Below are 8132 nucleotides of genomic sequence, written 5' to 3' on the forward strand. Positions count from 1 at the left end.
TGTGGGATTATCTCCAGGACATCAGATATGAAGAAAGCAAAAGGTCATTAAAATGTAAGAGAAATAGGGCAAAGGGCCCAAATGGAAGCGATCTGAAACTTGCTCTTGAACTTGGGTAAGTAAAACAGAAGGAAGAGGCGGTGAAGCAAAGAGCCGAACAGAAGATTCTGAATAGTCTCTGGGTCCCTCTTGTCTCTTTTTCAACCAGTAAACCTGGTTTCTTTTATGATCCAAACAACATCATTTACATCACAAATCCCAATCCAGGGAGACTCTTCCAACTCAAAGCAACCCTGTATTGGGCTTTCAGAACCGTGACCCTTAGGGAGCAGACAGCTTTGTCATTGTCTCTAGGAGCAGCTGGTTTGAACCACTGACCCTGTGGTTAGCAGCGCAGTGTCCATGCCAGAGTGCCACCAGGGCTCCAGTTAGATCACGCCTAAGTGAACTCCCGCTGACGACAGAAAAGGGCGGCAGCCATGTTTCAATAGGAAGCTGCCCCCCAAATTCAAGCAGATCCAGGAGAAGATGTGGAGCCAGAGGAGATCGGGTGCTGAAGTCCGGTGGATCTTGGCTGAAAGTGGAGCCCACCAGGAAGATACCTGAGTTTTAGGGACCACGCAAACGCATTCGCTGTGTGGCTCACAACACGTTACGGACGACGTCGCAAAGAATGGAAATTCCAGAACACACAAATGTGCTCATGTGGAACAAGAGGCAGCCGCTCAAACAGAACAAGGGGCGACTGTGTGGGTTACAATCAGGGGGTGAAAAAGGTGCACCAGGTTTGTATCTGAGCAAGTTGCCTGTGGAGCGGGACTAACGGGAAAAAGAACTCAGCGTCAACAACAGCACAGCCTCGCAAGGGGTGGCGCGGTCATCTGGCTCCGTTGGCAGTTGAGGAGAAGCGGCTTAGACCTGGGGTAGCATCACATAATCAGCGAGGGCGGGCACCTGCATGGAAATCCGGTTTGGATTTGGGATGCCAAGCGCCAAACTCTTGCCATAAACTTGAACCTTCGAACCAGTGCCTCGTGAACGCCTTTGATTCAGACAGCGTAGATACCTAGCGGGACGTCCCTGTAGAGCTACGTTGAATGCCGAGCGCCTCCCTTATAGGTGATGAAGAACTAAGGCTCTCAATCTTCCAACCCCTGCTTCCTTATCCTGCTGCCAAGATCCTCGCCCGGAATCCCCGAGGGTCCTCCAGGACTCTAGCAGCTAAAGAAAGGGCAGAGACCTGGCAGAGGGTTGCCTGTTGGCCTTTGTTTCAGTGCTAAGAGCCACAGTCTATGTACCAAGGGTGAGGATGCATCTTGAATATCACAGCCATCAGAGTGCTAGGATACTGATCCCCCCAACTCTTGGTGTGTGTGTGTGTGTGTGTGTGTGTGTGTGGTGCAGGAATGGCCTTCTGCCAAGAGCAGCGTTTCCCACTCCTCCACCCAGGATGTGTGGCATGTCTGCTCCACAGAGGAAGGGGTTAGGAAAGTCTTGCACACTTGTACCCCAGAACATTCTTTCCGCTGCCACCAGAGTTCTTGTCAAACACACAGGCGCTCAGCTGCCTAGTGGGTATGGGGTAGCCACCCGGGAGCAGGAAACATTTTAGACTTATATGGGGCGGTGGTTGCGTAGCACAGCGGGTTCAATGCCCCTGGACAGTTTAGTTTGGGAGTTCATTTCATAGTATGCGGATTTCTCTCCATTAAAACAAACAGAGTTCTAAAAACAGAATGGCATTTAAGAAGGATTATAGTTCCCTTGGGCATAGTCATTCTGAATTTTCAAACTTGGATGGTATGTTAGTTCAGGTTGACTAGAGAAACAAATTCATCGACGCTCATCTATGTGAAAGAGAGAATTTTATATCAAGAAGTAATTATGCAACAATAAAACACCCCAGCCCAGTCTCAATCAAGTCCATAAGTCTGATATTAGCCCATAAGTCCACTATTAGCCCATGAATTCCTCTTCAGACTCACACAGCACATGCAATGATGCAGAATGCAGGAAGATCACAGCCCGGTTGGTGGAAAGTCCTGTGGATCCAATGGCAGTGGACTCATCTCCATGGCTGCCATCAGTGTGACTCCATGTGGCTTGTCAACAGGAATATGAAGCAGAGTATGTGTGTCCCGCCTCCAGGGAGGAAGCCAGGAGTTCCTAGAAAATTCAGGAGAAGGCCAAGACCACACAGAGGCTTCATTGACTATGACATGATTGACAGGCTGGACTCCTCCCCTTCGCTCAAGTTGACAGGAGATGATGTAACTGCCATAGAGGTAATGAAGACCTTATTCTCAATCTGGCATGAACGCGCTGTTAGGCACCAGCGAGAGCAACCTTGAGCTCCACAGAAACACTGGCCAGTCCTGCGTCATGCTCACCACTGCTGCAGCCACTGTGTCAATCCACCTCCCCGAGGGGCCACCTCTCTTTCACTGACCCTCTGCTTTACCAAGCACACTGTCCTTTTCCAGGGACAGGTCTCTCCTGACAACAGGCCCAAAGACCGTGAGACAAAGTCTCACTAGTTATAGCTGAACATACCCATCGCTTATGTATAAACACAGGGGCTTCAGAAAGGAAGTGGGAAAATTTCATATCCTTAAAAAAATTTATTATTAATTGGGAGTTGATACATATAGCATGTCAAGCCCACTTGCCCTCAAACGTTTTGGAAGCCCCTTTGTATAGTAGCGATATGATATAAAGGGGATTCCTACTCCTGCAGAGCTGCCGTCTTGTAAACTCTTACGGAGATAGTTCTGCCCTGTGCTACAGGGTCTCATTGATTTGATATCGACTTGACGGCAGTGAGTTTGTTTCTTCTTGTGGTTTGAAATCGCCTTTAGAGATCAACAGAAGTAAAGACACACAGGCTCCCAAGCTCCGCCCTGGCTTGCGATGATCTCAGAAATGCTGGAAGCGGGCCAGGGAGGTGTATGGAGAGACCCATGCCTGGGGACATTGGGGGACCAGGATCCCTCTCCATTTATTTCTGTCAGAAGAATCAACTCAGCCACCTTTCAGGGTTCAACTGTAAGTGAATCTCTCAGGAGCCACTGGCCGTTAGGTCTTAGAATGCAGTTACTTTTGAGACAGAAGCTCAGGTTTTAATGACTTCCATGCCTCCACTGCAGCTTCCTGCCTTTGTTGATATAGATGTGTGCATTCGCTGACTCCCTCCACTTCCTGTTTGCTCACCACCTGGACTGGCCTTGAGCATTCCAGGAGCAATTCCCCCCCCCCCACTCACCTGACCCTGTCCCATTTTGGGGACTTCAGGGACAGTAGAGTCCCTTGGTAGCATTCAAGGCCAAACACCCATTTATCTAGCTCACTTCCAAACTTGCTTGCTTTGGTAATGAGCAAATAATGTCTCCAAATATGGAGTTTTCCATGCATCTTCCCTCTGAATCCCGAGTTTGCCGCACAGAAACTGGTAGCCTAGGTAAAAGAGGAAGGCATCTCTCCCTTCCCCTGGTCCCGACCCCTCCCTGCAGCTGAGCCCCGTTGTGGCTGCCTCCCTGGGGCGCTAGATGTTTTTCTGGTTCGCTTTTGCTGAAGGATGAGGAAGCGTGCTGAGCTCATGGGTCGTTTTAGGAGCCCTGGTGGCATGGCGGTTAACTGCTTGGCTGCTAACCGAAAGGTTGGCAATTCGAACCCACCAATCTCTCCACAGGAGAAAGATGTGACAGCCGGCTTCAGGGAAGATTACAGCCCAGAAAGCTGACGGGGGCAGTTCCACTGGGGGGTGGGGGTGGGGTGTGGGGTGTGTGTGTGTGTGTGTGTGTGTGTGTGTTCTATGAGTCAGACTCCACTCAATGGCAATGGGTCAGGGGATATTTATAGGGGACCTTATCAGCCTTCCAAAAGGAAGTGGTTTTCTTTTCTGTTTCAGTCCTTAGGAAAGAGCCAATCCATTTAGAATTATTTTAGAAGTATCATGTGCCCATGAGCTACTTGTCTCTTCATCCCTCACCTTGTTGATTCTACAACAATTACAGGAAAAAACTTTCAAAGCCATCGAGTTGATTCTGGCTCATAGTGACCCTACAGAAGAGGGTAGAACTGCCCCTGTGAGTTCCCTACACTGTAATTGTCAGGGAGCACACAGCCCTGTCTTTCTCCCCTGGAGCAGCTGTTAATGCACATGCTGACCTTGCCCAACAGGTAGCCACGATGTCATTTGTATAACATTATAGATGGAGGGATACTGGAGTCCAAGGCATGAAATACTGTAATTTCTTTGACACGGTCCACATATTTTTTCCAATATATAAATCATTTTATTGGGAGCTTGTACAACTCTGAGCACAATCCATCCATCCATCCATCCATCCATCCATCCATCCATCCATCCATCCATCCATCCATCGTGTCAGGCACGTTTGTTGCCATCACCATTTACTTACTACTGGAGCCCTTGGTATCAGCGCCTTATTTTTCCCCTCCCTTTCCCTCCCGCCCTCATGAACCCTTGATAATTTATAAAATATTATTATTTTTTCATGTCTCCCTTTACTCCCTTATCTGTTGTCCATCCCCCTGGGAGGGGGTTATAAGTAGGTCATTGTGATTGGCTTCCCTATCTCCTCCCACCTTCTCCTTCCCCTCCTGGTATCGCTGCTCTCATTATTGGCCCTGAGGGGTTTATCTGTCTGGTATTCCCCGAGTTTCCAGCTCTTATCTGTACCCATGTACATGCTTTGGTCTAGCCAGGTTTGTGAGGTAGAATTAGGGTCGTGATAGTGGGGGTGGGAAGAGGAAGCATTAGAGAACCAGAGGAAAGCTATATATTTCATCAGTGCTGTACTGCACCCTGACTGGCCCATCTTCTCCCTGTGACCCTTCTGTAAGGGGATGTCCAATTGCCTACAGATTGGCTTTGGGCTTCCATTCCGCATTCCCCTCCCCTCCACCCCTACATTCACATTGACCTGATATTTTGCTCTGGGTCTTTGATACCTGGTACCATGGTCCACATTTGTTGTGGAAATGATTTGGAATTGAGGCCAAGTAGAACTGTCATGTGTTGGCTACACAATCTTAGAGAGTTACTTGACTTCCCTGAAACTCAATTTCCTTTTACAGAAAATGGGAATAGTAATTGTGGTAAACCAAACCAACCAATCAACCAACTCACCCAACAACCAATCAACCCACCCAACAAACAAGAAAGAGACCCCACTACCATTGAGTTGATTACAACTCATAGAGATCTTATATAATTTCTGAGACTGTAAATATTCACATAAGTAAATAGCCTCAACTTTCTCTTGTAGAGCAGCTGGTAGATTTGAACTGCTGACCTTATGGTTATCCATCTAATGTGTACCCAACAATGCCACCAAGTTTCCCTTATCTAATTGCGATCGAGTGGGAAAATCATCAAAATCCTTTACTTCTCCCTAAATGCCCTCTGTCACCCAATTTGAAGCTTGTTCCATTAGAAGGGGGTGCCTACTACACTTACCTGGCAGGGGAGATACCAGGATCACGAAGGTGGTTTCCCCAGGCGAGGCTGATCCATTGCACTCCGGATGTGCTGACCCCTGCGATTTCCCCCAATGTGGGAAACTCGACTGCATAATTTGTGGTAGTGGGGGACTGCGTTCGCTCTCTCCCCTAGGAAGAAAAACAATAAAAGGGGATGCCTGCATCCCATTCTCCTGAACTTGAGTGGGCCTTTCAATTTGCTTTGTTAATAGAATGATGGGCGTCAGACTCCTGCTCAGACTTAAGAAAACGTAGATGCTTCTGCTTTCTAAGGAAACCTGGCATGTAGAACCCATTGGAGGCTGTTCTCAATTCAGATAACCTCAAGCCAACTCAGCAGCTGCAAACAAGAGGTGTAAGTGTGCCCCGTTGAAGCTAGAAGAGTCTCCTAAACTGAGCCCTGTGCAAACTGTCTACCTGAAAAAATTGTGAGTTAAAGAGAGGGGTGTTATTTTAAGCCATTCATTTTAGGGTTTTTTATGAAGAAAAATCTAATTGATATAACATGTTTATCTTTCAGGGCAGTTAAGAAATAAAAGAAGATACTATATATAAAACACTTGGATCAATATGTATTGGTGAAAAGACTTTGCTTGAATGCTAACCCACCTTGGGGAGGGACACAATTCATTTCAGACATCCCGAAACGGTCTTTTCTTTTACGAGGTCTCAAACATAACAGCCATCGGGAGGCGGGCACAGGACTGGACAGATTCCACTCTGTTGTCCATAGGTTGCTATGGGTCAAGCTGAAAGAAAGGAAGAAAAATCCCAGTCTTGAGTAATAATACTGAAGGATTCTACGGACAAAATATCGAACCATTCAGGAAGTATCCAAAGAAGATGGAAGGCACACGGAGTCACCGCACCGAAAAGAATTATTTGGCGTTCAACCACTTTAAGTGGCCGCACAGGATCACAAACCAAAGGTACTGGAGGAGAAACGTGCAAGCTATCCTGAAGGAATTCGTGAAAAACAAAGCCTGAGGAGTCGACACCATGACAACTGAAATGGTTCAACAGCAACACAGGGGCATTCACGAGTGTGTACCCAGAACTTTGGAAGATGGCCAACTGGCCGACCGATTAGAAGAGATCCCCACCCCCCTCCCAGCTAGTTTATCCTTAAAGACCTGTTCCGCAGATTCCGACCACTCCCGGTTGGAATGAACACCGGCCTTGCCTCCTTGGAGCAGCGGAACTGTGGCATGTGCCCAGCTCAGTGCTTGCTACTTCACAGTTGGGAAATTGTGCACACGGACTGGTCGGGGGTGGGGGGAAGGGCGACGATGGAGTTCGCCCTGGACACTTCCCTTCTCCCAGGGACTGCGACCTTGCTAAAACTGATGTTCCGTGCCTCAGAACAATTGCCTCACATATTTCTCCTTCCAGTTTTACCATTGTTTATGGAGGGGGGATTAGCTGAACACGAGTTATTCATCATGGCTGGAAAAAACAGGTCTATTTTTAAACCCTTTGATCATAAATATTTGTAAATGTCCTATGGCACCACCAAGAGGTCTTCATGAATTTCTATTAGCCCACGCCTTTGATATTCCCTAATCCTTTCAGCAGTTCTTCTTGTCATGAATATTCTGACAGATTCCTGGAGTCCGCTGTCCCCTGACCTCCCTGTGCTGCCCCAAGAAGAGGAACAGCGCACGAGGGTCTCTTCAAAGCACAGAGGTTTATTTTGTCGCAAGTGTGCAGGCACAAGTCCAGATGAGGAACTCCACTCTAGACCAAGGATCCTCATCGTTTCCAGCTTCTAGTCACTGTATCTTGTCCACCTTCTAATCACTGGGCTCAAGCATGAGCCTGGTTGCCAGGCTGCTGCAGGACGGGGCAGTGTCTTGTTCTGTTGTGCACAGTCGCTGGGGGCCAGAGCGACTCGATGGCACCAAAGGACAACAGAAACAACAACAGTAACTGCCAGCCAGCCTTGGCGTTCTTTGGCTAGTCATGCTCCTCACAGGGTGTCTGTGTGTGCGCGCGCGTGTGTGCGCGCGCGCGTGTGTGTGCGTGTGTGTGTGCATGTGTGTGTGTGTGTGCGAAGGGATAGACACATCTGTCTTAGAAGAAATACACCAGAGTGCTCCATCGAGGCAAGGGTGGTGAGACTTTGGGCTTGGTGTCAGGAGAGACTAGCCCTTGGAGAAGAGCATCATGTTTGGTAGCGTCCAGGAGCAGGAAAGCGAGGAAGATGCTCAAGGAGGCGGATGGACACAGTGGCTGCAACAGGGGGCTCAGGCACGGGAACGCCGGTGAGGAGGGTGCAGGACTGGGGGGATTTCCTTCTGTTGTGTATGAGTCAGAACAGACTCGGTGGCACCAAACAACAACAACACGAACTACATTACTCAATGTGAAATGATGGAGCCCAAATCGTCAACTGCTTCATATGTCTCCCCATGTTACTTTCCAGTGCACATTTATCCATTTTGTTACTTGCCATAATTTTTTTTTTAAGTTTGCACATTTGATACTGATTTCTAGTGAACATAAAACTTTGCCATGTTTCTTGAGACTGTATGTTTGGCTTTCTGAAGCAGAACCAAGACTTCCCCTCCCTCCCACCCGACCCCCCGACCCCGTGTTCATTGATTGCTGCCTGTTTGGTTATCCCA

At 48.2% G+C, this 8132-nt stretch overlaps 1 non-coding gene across 1 annotated transcript; it reads left to right on the forward strand.

Annotated features, from left to right (window-relative positions):
• The first annotated feature begins 5474 nt into the window (after positions 1–5474).
• LOC142427208 (U1 spliceosomal RNA) lies at positions 5475–5637 on the forward strand. Its single transcript, XR_012780019.1, has one exon. It is a non-coding gene; the product is annotated as a U1 spliceosomal RNA (small nuclear RNA).
• The last annotated feature ends 2495 nt before the right edge of the window (positions 5638–8132 follow it).

This window comes from Tenrec ecaudatus, chromosome 14 (genome assembly GCF_050624435.1).
Source record: "Tenrec ecaudatus isolate mTenEca1 chromosome 14, mTenEca1.hap1, whole genome shotgun sequence".
NCBI classification, from domain to species: Eukaryota; Metazoa; Chordata; class Mammalia; order Afrosoricida; family Tenrecidae; genus Tenrec; species Tenrec ecaudatus.